The 13,574-nt window shown below is 39.1% G+C and overlaps 1 pseudogene; it reads left to right on the top strand.

Annotated features, from left to right (window-relative positions):
- Window positions 1-7,745: 7,745 nt before the first annotated feature.
- Window positions 7,746-7,865, top strand: LOC129883874 (5S ribosomal RNA; annotated as a pseudogene).
- Window positions 7,866-13,574: the final 5,709 nt, after the last annotated feature.

The following is a 13,574-nucleotide window of genomic DNA, read 5'->3' as shown; positions in this document are numbered from 1 at the left end:
CGAGAAGGAGGAGGCTACTTTGTCAAGGTATACTCCTAATCATGAATATGTGCTATTTGTGGATCCACTAGCTAGGACATAAAGGAAACCTACGGTGGCACGTAGATTATAGGACATGAGTATCACGACCCAACCCCATAGGCCGTGACTGGGGTCCGACCTGGACCTCTGTATACCTATCTATCAGCTGTGGTCAAGTCATATTATAGACACGTAATGCATATAAATCAAGTATAGTCAAACTGAACTACAGATAACATGATACGTACATGAGAACCCCCATGGGTCATAACATTTCATATATCTGTAGCCTCTTTCATTTGTATCATAGCATGAAAGGGCACGCAAGACAATAAGACTACCATAGCATAATAACATATACCATATATCATGTAGACCCAGCTGAACCAAACTGACATACACAACCCACATATACATGTCTGCAGACCTCTAAAATATTAACGACAACATATGGCGGGACAGGTCCCCTACCGTACCCCTAAATAGATAAAACAATTTTATACATCAGTGGTCAGTACTAAAAACCCAGGCTCCGATACAATAGAGCTTCTTCCAGCTGAGCTGAGCAGAATCCTAAGCTGATAGACTCCCAAAACCTGTATCTGTACCTGTGGGCATGAAATGCATCCCCCCGAGAAAGGGGTCAGTACGACATATGTACTGAGTATGTAAAAACATAACGTATCACAATTGGAAGCATATCTGAAATAGAGAAGCAGGGGATAAAATGTCAAATCAGAAACCTATACTTGTACTTTGTGAAGTACAAAAGCATATATGTTCAAATTATACCATATAGCTGGCCCTACCAGAGATCCGGTGAATACATCTATAAAACCATCACAGGCCTCGTGCCATCACCACCTTATTACAACACATCATTATTTATATACATAACTGCCCTGGCCTTCTAGTGAGGGACTAAGTGGATAAATAAAGTAAATTGCACGAATTTGATAACTGGCCTAGGACTCGACAAAGAAGTATTACAGTATACACGAATAGAGTAGTGAGTAACTGTATGCAATTTAAATCATATCGGAGACTCGATAGAATAAGAAAGTTAAGCTTTTGCCTGAGGACCCGAGTAGTGGTGTAGTCATCTCGAGTGTCCTCTAAATGCCATTATGGGCTATCTCAATTATAATCTCGGGGACCCTATACATGTATTAACATAGGGCTAAAGCATTTATGGAATCAAAACACTTGGTGTCATATAGTCTTTTAAGACTTGGAGCCTGTACATTTATTATCCCCTTAATACATAGAAGTTTCTAGGGAACTAGTTCAACTATTACAAGAGTTCGATATTCAAAAGTAAATAGGAGATGTTTAAGAATAGAGTTACCCCAGAGCTCGTATCATATTTCACTTACAACTAAGACATGCCAGAAAAGAAAGAGAGTAAGCTCTACATAGTCTGTACCTCCCTTTATGTTGTCATCCTGTACATATTTCATATTCGGCCCATCCTGGGGCTCGGTGAACAACTATGGCATCATAGTTTCATTTACATACCAAGTACATATCAAGAGAAGGGAGAGATAGCTTTCCATACACTACCTTTTGACATGTAGAAGCCTTAACAAGCAATACTCAATTCTTATAGAAGTTCCAATACTAAGCAGTGGATATGTGTTATGAGGCATACTTGCAGTTCTGGAAATGGAATTATCCCCTCAGTTCACATAAATTTCGCTTAAGGCTAAGACAAGCCAAAAGGAATGAAAAATATCTTTATATACTTATTTCAAAACATGCCAAGAGAAAGCTTCACATAATTATTCCAAAAATATGCCAAGAGAAAGCTTCACATACTTATTCCAAAAACATGCCAATAGAAAGCTTCACATACCTCATACGGGTTACTCTTTACCACATTTTCCTCGTCTTCCTTTGAACCTATTCAACATGGAAGTAATACGAATATCAACCACTCTTAACTTTCCAGCACCTTAAGTTATACCCTAGTATTCATGGAACCTATTTCCTTGTTCATCTCCGCAACTAGTTCTTTAATTAGTTAGGGCGTTAACGAAAATTGGGCAGCACCTCCCCTATAATGTGCCATATCCGAATTTCTATTTTCACTCCTAATACCTACAGACAACCAACAACAACAACCTGCAGCATATTTTTAAGCAATTCACATCAACAATATACAAAAACTCTAAACAACTCACTTGAAACTACGATACCAAAATAAGGTTTCTAGTTTCTGTTTTGCAAAACCTTTAACCGTACGAAGTAGGGGGTAGTGTGGCTGAAACCAGAAAATCCCCAACCTCCTTTAGGAAACTTTTAGGCCCTGCAACACACCACCACACGACCAGCAGAATCCCCCACACGTACAATGCCTTATTTCGACTACAATTTAACTATAGAGACTACAATTTAGTTTGTCTCGAACGTCAAGCATATTTATGATATTTCCACATTTCAAGCCACTTAAAAAATATATAATGCACTTCATAAAAATACCATAAGCTTAAAATTGAAACAAAAGATCTTACCTTTCCCGAAATTGGCCAAAACTCGCCAAAACTCACTTCGAAAACCTCTTTGATGTGCTGAAATGGAGCGGACTGTTTGTGTCACTTCTCCGCTTCCCCAAATTGAAATTTTATGTTATAAAACACCATTATATAACCTTGGGACACCCCAAATAATTAATTCATGGAACAAAAGTCGGAGGCTTACCTTGGCACCCCCAAACCCGTAGCCCCTCTAGCTTGTTCTCTCAAGCTTTTCTTTCAACTTTCTTCCAAGTTTCTAAGTGTAAAGATGAAGATATGGTTCGTTAGGCATCGTAAGACACATATATACATCTCCATGTGGTTGATGAACACCGTAGATAATTAATTCACAGAGAAAAAATCGGAACTCACCTTGAATTCCTTGGCCTAGGCCGTAGGTGCTCTCTTTTTCTCTCTTAAACTTTTTTCTATGTTTCCTTGGCTTAATGTTTAAGGATCAGATGAAAGTGAAGATTAGTCACAACATATACATATATATGGGTGGTCCTAGGAGGTGACACGTGTCATCCCCTAAGGGGGACACGTGTCCAACCCCTATTGGGCCACCGCATCCATGCACTCAAGGAGAGGCTGCCATGTGGCAGTGGGGACCACCTCCCCCCCAAGCAGGTGGGTCACCTACTTGACCCCAAGCAGGTGGGTCACCTGCTTTCTTGAGGTGCTTCCATGTGTCATCTTTTCCCCTTTCTCGTGGGTTCGTAATCTCGTCTTATTTTAAGAGTCTATGTAATCCATGCTACGCAAGCTTGGTATGTCCTCAAATAGATCAAGTATGTAAGACTTCTAAGTTAGTAGATTCTGTAGGTAAATCGAGTCCTACGACTCATTACTTAGCCTCCAATTCCTTCTGAATTCTTATGTCTCTATTTCCAACCTTCTCTACTACGGGGTATCACATTCTCCCCTCCTTAGAGTCATTTCATAGTGTCTGGATAGTAGGGGTCTCATGGACACTTTCAACAAGACTAGGAACACGTTTCAAGGTTCAAAAGTGTGGGGTGTAACAATGAGGCTGCTACTAAGGCTTTTGGTAGGGCCCCTACCTCAAGTTCACTCGATGCTAAGTCAAATCCCACGGAATACATATATAACATAAGATCATAATATCATATATCATAGTCATGATCATAGACTTGAAATCATAGAGTAGCTCATTTTCATAACATACTTGTAATGTGAGAATTGTCCTTTCATCAATACAATCATTTTTTCATAATTAATATCAATAGTCCTTAGGTGACTACAAAGGATCCTAAGTCACCTTAATTCATAACTTACATGAAATTTATACCTTGAAACTGTCATAACCCAACTCCGTAGGCCGCGACTGGGGTCTGATCTAAACCCCATATACGTGTATATCAACTGTGGTCAAGTCAAACTGTAATTAACATAATACTATGCAATAGAACCATATTGGGTGATAACATTTTCATAAACCAGTAGCCTCTTTTATTTGGGAAAGTAAAATCATGCATGCTCAAATTTTTCAATATAATCGGCCATATCAGGGATTTGGTGAATTATATCTGTAGAACCATCACCTACTTATTACAACACATCATCACATCATCACATATATATATACGTACCTGGCCTTCTAGTGAAGGCGCGATGAACAATGCAGTAGAATTATGCACGAATCCAATAACCAGCTCGGAACTCAGAGAAGAAGTGTTACAGTATACACGAGTAGAGTAGTGGGAAACAAAACAAAATTTAAATCATTATTTATGACTCAATGAAGTCATCAAGAGAACCATCACTTGGAGGTTAGGGTAGGAACTATCTGACGTATACCCTCTAAATGTCACCAAGGACTAAGTAAAAAGGAGTTTTGGAAATCTTAGATATATACTAGTGTGAAATATCTTATAGAAGTCCGAGCATTAGTTATCTCAGAGCCTTTTAAAAAAAGAAGGGATTTGTCTAATCAATCACTATACAATCACATAAAAGACTCGAGGAATAGGAGTTTGTCTACTTTAAGAGTCTTAACATCCAGAAGAGATCAACAGTCTTGAAGTCATATTCAGAACCTAAGAATGAAGTTGCACTAAAGCTTATATCATCCATAGTCTACATCTAAGACATTCCAAAAGAAAGAAGAGATAGTTTCACATACTTATGTCAAAAACATGCGAAGAGAAAACTTCACATACCTATTACAGGTTACTTCTTATCCCATTCGTCTCGTCATTCTTTGCACCTAAGTAACATAAAAGCAATATGAGTATCAACAACCCTTGTATTTATATCACCTTAGGCTACACATGAGTATTCATAGAACTCAACCCCTCATTCCCCTTCTCAACTAGTTCCGTAACTAGTTAAGGTGTTAACGGAAATAGGGCAGTATCTCCCCTATAATGTGCCCTATACGAATTTCCAATTACACTCCTAATACCTAAATCCAACCAAAAAAATAACCTGAAGCATATATTTAAGCAATTCATACAAATAATATACAACATAAACTCCAAACGACTCGCTCGAAACTACGATACCAAAATAGGGTGTCTAGCCTTTATTTTGCAAAAACTTTAATTGTACGAAACAAGGGGTCATGTGGCTGAAACCAGCATCACCCACACCACTTTTAGAATACATTTAGTCCCTGCAACACACCCCCACACACCTGCAAAAGCATACCACAAGCACAACACTTTTACATTTATGAAATTTTCATATTTACATCCACCTATAGGGCTTATAACACACTCCATAACAACACCATAAAATCCAAATTGAAAGGACAAACCTTACCTTACCCGAAATTGGCCAAAACTGCCAAATTATGACTCTGAACTTTTCTAAACGTGCTGAAATTGAGTGGACGGTTTGTGTCACTTATCCTCTGCCCCAAATTGGAGTTTTATGTTATAAAACACCATTATATACCCATGGTACACCTCAAATAATTAATTTACGGAATGAAAGTCAGAGGTTTACCTTAAAGGGCCGAAACCCGTAGCACTCCTCTTTGTGCTCCTAGCATTTTTCTCCTTTAGTTTCCAAGTGTAGGGCTTAAGACATGGTTCCGTAGGAATAGTAAGATACATATATACATCCCCACATACTTGAGGAACACCATAGATAATTAATTCACGGAGAAAAATTGGAACTTACCCCTTTTTTCCTTAGTTGCCGTAGGTACTCTCTCTTGAACTTCTAGCTTCTTTTCCTCTGTTTTGTCTAAGTTTCAGCCCACAATTGTGATAAGTAATGACTTTAGAGTCATATATATTTCTCCTCAAGAGGTGACACATTTCATCCCCATAGGAGGACACATGTCCAACCCTTATTGGTCCAACGTAACCATGCAACCACTTATGGGCTGCCACGTGTCCTTGATGGGGCCCACCTCCAAGTAGGTGGGTCACCTTCTTGACCCCAAGAATGTGGGTAAACTGATTCCATATGGAACCTTCCCATGCTTCCACGTGGTGCCTCCTCTTGCTTCCACGTGTCATCTTCTCCTCTTCCCTGTGGTTTTGTAATTTTGTCTTATTTTAAGAACCCGTGTAATCCTTTTTACATAAGCTTGGTATGTACTCAAGTATATCAAGTATGTAAAACTTCTAACTTAGTAGTTTACATAGGTAAATCGAGTCCTACGACTCATCTCTTGGCCTCCAACTCTTCCCGGATTCTCACGACTCTATTTCCAACCTTCTCTCTCACGGGGTGTCTCATTTTGCTTTCCTTATAGTTTTTTGATATGTGTGGATAGTAGGGGTCTCATGGACACTTTCAATAAGACTAGGAACACATTTCAAGATTCAAAAGTGCGGGGTATAACATCCTTCCCCCCTTTAGAACATTTGTCCCTGAATGTTAATTCAGCTTATAGGGTTTTATGAGGATTTTGGGGGGTTATGTATAATTGTCGTCTCTTAACGTAGTTCGGAGGTTAAATTACCTTTGTATATGGTGAAAAAGTATGGATATCTCCTTTTTGACTTCTCAGGTCATGCTCTTTCTGGTTTTTGTTTTGTCCTAATATCTTGACGGAAGTCACGTCCTATTCCACGATCATCTAATTTGTCAATCCAGGATAGCGATAGGTTGTTCTTCATAGGATACCTCCTTTATTACGTTGAATTTATCCACAGAGAATACTCTGGAAGGGTTCACTTATACAGTTATGGGACATTGATGGGTGGAAGACTAGGGTACTATTTTAAACCCAGATAGTAGGGCCAATTTGTAGGTAACTTTGCCTATTCCACATATGGTCTGGTAAAGACCAATGTAACTCGGGCTTAAATTCTTCCTTCTTGCCGAACCTCATTACTCCTTTCATGGGAGGAACCTTCAAAGACACCCAATCGCTCTATTAAATTTCCAAAGAGTGATGCTAATCGTCTACATATAGATTCTATCGACTTTGAGCAGTTAAAAATTTCCCTTGAATAGGCTTTACCTTCTATACCATTTATTGATCCACGTCTGGGCTTATTAGTCGTGCTTTACTAATAATAACCCAACCAATTGGCGACCTACCCTGTCTGTCATACAAGTCTAGTATGGGGCCATTCAGATACTAGAATGATAGTTAATATCATAAGTACTCCTGACAGGTGGTAGGAAATTGTCCGAGCCACATTTGGGGCTAACCGCATAGGTCCGCAACATGTCTTCTACCATGTAGCTAGTAGACCTAGTCCATCTATCAGTCTGAGGGTGAAGTAGTGTACAAAGGCTTATCTATCTTCTCAGTTTCTTCGCGGACTGACCTTCGATAGTTACCTGTAACTTGGGCTCCTTCGTTTGGGATAGTAGCTATGGGGATACCGTAAGGTCCTACCACTCTTTTACTCTATAATTTTACACCTTCTCGGCTGAGTAGGTAGTCATTGATTGACGGAGTATGGGCTAATATTGTTAATCCACAGGTAATATTTCCTCCAGAGTCATCTGTCGACAGAGTGCGAAGTGAGTCTTGTAGCGCCGATCATATTGTGGAATCTTCGACCTCGTGTATTACTTCCTACCTTCTGTAAATGATATTAACTGGTACCATGTTGAAGAACTATGGCATTCAAGTGCGCCATTAGTTAGTAATTAGCTAATCCTACTTGTTTTGCTTAAGTCCTTTTTTTTCAATTCCCTCAACGTAAATTATAGTACTTTAGGTACATAATATCATATTGCTTCTCCGCCGCTAGTTCATATTCTTGTATCTCGCGCGATCATACCAACACTAACGCACTAAATTCCATCAGAATTTCAAAGTTAAGCGTGCTTGGGCGAGAGTAATACTGGGATGGGTGACCTCCCTAGGAAGTCTTCGTGTCGCGTTTCACTGTAATCCTTGCAATAATGTGCGAGGCTCTTAACTTAGCCCAAGATTTACCTTAGCGTGGTCTCGCTAGTCTTCATGTTTTGCCTTGCCCTTTCTTCTGTTATCTTGCAACCAATATAGGGGTAGATCTTTATTTCCACTATGACCATGTTACTAGTCCCCTACTGTATTCACCCCTTTTTGTACACACCCATTCATTAGGGTTGGCTACTGAGTAGCGCTAAAGTTTGTTCATATAGTGACCTTTATAGCCACTTTGAGTTCTGTCTTTCATTAGCTAGCATAATCCCAAAGAAGTTTGGCATATGAGCTCGCCATCCTGTAGTAACCAGCTAGTTCTGCCCGTCTTACTTAAACCATTTTACACTTTCCTTACCCCAGCTGGTAACACTTTAGATTTGTTATCTCGTGTCTTACTTTACCTTTACGAGAATGTGAGAAGGTGCTCAATTTAACTCGAGAAATATCCTAGCGTCGTTTCGCTAGGTCTCATGTATTACCCTGCCATTTCCTCCCTTATTCTACCATCGGTGTCGGGGTAGATCTTTGGTCCAACCATGTTCATGTCTTACTTTGTCCGTAGTACTAATTCCATCCCTATAGTTCGGCTTAAACTATCCCCGTATCTCTCGATAGGGTATCCAAAACATCATAACGGTATTATCATTATTGGACCCCTATTCCTTTTTTTCCCGTACTTACTCACTTAACCTGATGTCTATATATACATATCCGTAGGTCGTACAACCATTCGGACGCAACTTATAGAAGGTAGATGCAGTCTTTCTGTCTCTTAGTTTATTCTACAGTATACATCTTACTCATATTAAAACTTGCATGTGTCCCATCTTACTATACTTCTTTCTTTTCCCTTACTCACTCTTTACTCTTATCATCTCCTACCATAGGAGATTTTCTATTCCTTTTCCTTGGTTATGCATCTATCACAACATCCTTTGCGACCAACTCTATAGCCATCATTTTGGCTTTTTGTCTAGCATGATGTCATTATCCACCATAGTATCTCTTGAGTTATTCGATATTCTTTCATTGCTATGCCCTTTTCTTTTTATCCGCACCCACCTTCTAGTGTTATGTCATTCAAGGTCTTGTTAAAACTTCTTAATGCTGTCTTATATACCATTCTAACTTCTATCCAATTACTGGTGGCTTCCCGACCTTTCTAACTTGGTTCAACAAGAGATCTTGTTGAAGTTTAAACATCCATTTTAAATATGTTGTCACATCATTTGCGTCCACCTTACCCTTGCGATTTTCTCATTGGCTTCCCCCCTTTAGAGGGTACCTATGCTTTTATCCGCTTATGCCTTGCTCTACGTCTCTATGTCCAGTCTCAATTTCATCCAATCTCCTTCCCAAATCTACTTGGTATCGCATCATGTCCCCATCTTGCTGTATATTATATAACCTGATTGTTCGCGTACGAAACCTTGGTTAAATCACAAGACGATAAGAACCTTCCCATACATAGTGAGACACCTCATCTATTAATCTGTACTTGAGTAATGAGACTCATGGAACAACTTGCCCAAGGCTACCTTCCATTTGTCTTCATGAAAGGTTAATACACACTTGTAGTCATTCCAGTTTTTAACTAGGCAACACTTGTATTCCAGCGATAATTGTCCAAGGTTCTCTCGAAGTAGTTGCCTTATCCCAACCTATACCCTTTGTTTCTTGGGGTGAATGGAAGTTGCGCCATTTATTCCTTAAGTTTGTCATCTTTGTCTTTTAAGGGTTCCATTATTTTCGGGGCAACGTTGTGTATATGCATCATTCCTTTATACCTTATGCCCCTTACCCTTACTGTGTACCTAACAACAACTTTTGATTTAGTCAACAAATACCAAGTGCGCCTTACTAGCGGTCTTACTTTATCCCCGTATTATTATACCACACCTTTACATTCGTACTCATATTCAGTTCGTAAAATCCCTCTGGGGTGCTTCTATTAGCATTTCTTCCTCCAGTAAGTTGGTGGAGAACTATAAACTATTATTGTAACCCCTTTCCCAATCATTGTAGGAAGAAACTAGAATCTCTTAGACATCACAATACTTCTTTTAATACTTGACCTACCTGGTCTCCTTCTGAATTTATCTCTGAGTCATGAACAACTTATCTAGTTTACAACTAGCAGTTGGGGCTTGGTACTTTTTCAAAAAGAGTGAAACTCAATCACGGGACATCTTATCACTCAACCTGAGCCCCCTGTTTTTGTTTCTATAGCACAAATACGGCTAGATATACCGTTGTCTAAACTTTACTACTTAAATAGGCTTTTGTTTTTCCAAAATAAAATTCTCCAAGTAAAAATGGTGCCCCTTATCGATGACCTGAAGGGTACCTCTTACCGCTTTGGTTAAACATAATAAGGGTACTTGGTATTAATTTCTAAGACATATTAAGAATCTAGGTTTCATTCCCTTTTCTTGTGTTGGGAAAATTTCGGCAGAGTTTCCTCTATATTCCTCACTATTCCACAACCTGCACGCAGAAAATACCAACATTGCCTCACAGGGCTAACATATATACATATTCATATCACATCACAGCCACACAAGGCTTTCAATATCCTCTCATATCGCCGCCACACAGGGCTTTCAATATTAATAATAATATAGAAATAATGGACTTACCTCGTATGTCCACCTTCGAACTGCATCTATTGCACTTTCCCGTCTACTTTTCCTTTCATTACAATCATATGTCAATACCTTACCCAACAGATATCTTTCGTGCCTTTACTTTACTTACCTGCATGCTCCATAACTTTCCATGTTGTCAATTACTTCCTTCTGTTGATGTCGTCCTTCTATTAAGATCTAAGGTTAATATAAGGGATATTCCTATGACTCAGATCTATAGCACGATCTCAGATATGAAAGAAATGTAACATCCTAAATGTCCCGTAGCTTCCTGTTTATAGATGTGGCGCATAACACATCGATAATCAAGACTCTACTAGACACGGTCTGCAAACAATCCAACGAACAACTGCTCTGATACCACTTTTGTCATGACCCAACCCTGTAGGCCGTGATTAGGCTCCAATCTAAACCCCCATATACGTGTCTATCAGTTGTGGTTAAGTTGAACTATAATTAACATAATACCATACAGCAGAACTCGGTGATAACATTTTCATAAACCAGTAGCCTCTTTCATTTGTATCACATTATGAAAGGGAACATAAGCCGATAAGGTGGCCATAACATAATAACATGTACCATATATTATATAGACCTAGCTGAACTAACTGACATACACAACCCATATTTACATCCCTGCAGCCCTTTAAAAATATTAACGACAACATATGGTGGGACAGGTCCCCCATCGTACCCCTGAATAGACAAAATAGTTTTATACATTAGTGGTCAGTACCAAAAACTAGGCTCCGATACAATGGAGCCTCTTCTAGCTGAGCTGAGCAGAATTCTAAGCTGACAGACTCCCAAAACCTGTATATGTACCTGCGAACATAAAATGTAGCCCCCCTCGAGAAAAGGGGGTCAGTACAACATATGTACTGAGTATGTAAAACATAACATAACACAACTCGAAGTATATCTGAAATAGAAAAGCAGGGGGTAAATTACCAAATTAGTAACCTATACCTGGGAAAGTAAAATCATGCATGCTCAAATTTTTCGATATAACCGGCCCTATCAGGGATCCGATGAATCATATCTATAGAACCATCACCTCCTTTTTACAACACATCATCACATCATCACATCATCACATCATCACATCATCACATCATCACATATATACATACGTACCCGGCTCTCTAGTGAGAGAGCGATGAACAATGCAGTGGAATTGTGCATGAATCTAATAAACGGCCCGGGACTCGAAGAAGAAGTGTTATAGTATACACGAGTAGAGTAGTGGGAAAGAAAATACAGTTTAAATCATTATCTGAGACTATATGAAGTCATCAAGCAAACCATCACTTGGAGGTCAGGGTAGGAAGTATCTGACGTATACCCTCTAAATGTCACAAAGGAATAAGTAAAAAGGAGTTTTGGAAATCTTAGACATATACTAGTGTGAAATATCTTATAGAAGTTTGAGCATTAGTTATCTCAGAGCCTTTTAAAAAAGAAGGGCTTTGTCTAATCAATCACTATACAGTCACATAGAAGACTCAAGGAATAGGAGTTTGTCTATTTTAAGAGTCTTAACATCCAGAAGTGATCAAGAGTCCTGAAGTCATATTCAGAACCTAAGAATGAAATTGCACCGAAGCTTACATCATCCATAGTCTACATCTAAGGCATGCCAAAAGAAAGAAGAGATAGTTTCACAAACTTATGTCAAAAATATGCCATGAGAAAGCTTCACATACCTGTTACAAGTTACTTCTTATCCTATTCGTCTCATCATTATTTGTAACTAAACATAAAAGCAATATGAGTATTAACAACCCTTGGCTTTCCAGCACCTTCGGCTACACATGAGTATTCATAGAACTCAACCCCTCGTTCGCCTTCTCGACTAGTTCCTTAACTAGTTAAGGAGTTAACGGAAATCGGGCAGCATCTCCCCTATAATGTGCCCTATTCGAATTTACAATTACACTCCTAATACCTACAGCCAACCAACAACAATAACTTGCAGCATATGTTTAAGAAATTTATACCAAGAATATACAACATAAACTCCAAATGACTCGCTCGAAAGTACGATACCAAAATAGGGTGTCTAGCCTTTATTTTGCAAAACCTTTAATGAGGGGTCATGTGGCTGAAACAAGAAGCAAAAAAACACCTTTTATAATACATTTAACACACACCCACACACCTGCAACAGCACACCACAAGCATAACACTTTACTTTGACGACAATTTAACTATAACGACTCCAATTTAGATTGTCTTCGACGTCAAGCATTTCTATGAAATTTTCACATTTACAGACACCTATATGTCATATAAAACACACCATAACAACACCATAAAGTCAAAATTGAAAGGAGAAACCTTACCTTACCCGAAATTGGCCAAAACTGCCAAATTGTGACTCGAAACTTTTCTAAACATGCTGAAATTGAGCGGACTATTTGTGTCACTTATCCGCTTATCCAAATTGGAGTTTTATGTTATAAAAAACCATTATATACCCATGGGACACCTCAAATAATTAATTAATGGAACAAAAGTCGGAGGTTTACCTCAAAGGGCCGAAACCCGTAGCCCTCCTCTTTGTGCTCCTAGCATTTTTCTCCTTTAGTTTCCAAGTATAGGGCTGAAGACATAGTTCAATAGGCATAATAATATACATATATACATCCCCACGTGCTTGAGAAACACCGTAGATAATTAATTCACGGAGAAAAATTAGAACTTATCCTTTTTTTCCCTTAGTTGCCGTAGGTACTCTCTCTTGAACTTCTAGCTTCTTTTCCTTTGTTTTGTCTAAGTTTCAGCCCACAATTGTGATAAGTAATGACTTAAGAGTCATATATATGTCTCCTCAAGAGGTGACACATTTCATCTCCATAGGGGGACACATGTCCAACCCTTATTGGTCGAACGTAACCATGCAGCCACTTAGGGGCTGCCCCGTATCCTTGGTGGGGCCCACCTCTAAGTAGGTGGGTCACATGATTGACCCCAAGAAGGTGGGTCACCTTCTTTCATATGGCTCTTTCCCATGCTGCCACATGGCGCCTCCTC

Source organism: Solanum dulcamara, chromosome 3 (assembly GCF_947179165.1).
Source record: "Solanum dulcamara chromosome 3, daSolDulc1.2, whole genome shotgun sequence".
Lineage (NCBI taxonomy): Eukaryota > Viridiplantae > Streptophyta > Magnoliopsida > Solanales > Solanaceae > Solanum > Solanum dulcamara.
Note: the sequence above shows the minus strand (reverse complement) of the source record. Positions and strands in the feature narration are given on the sequence as shown.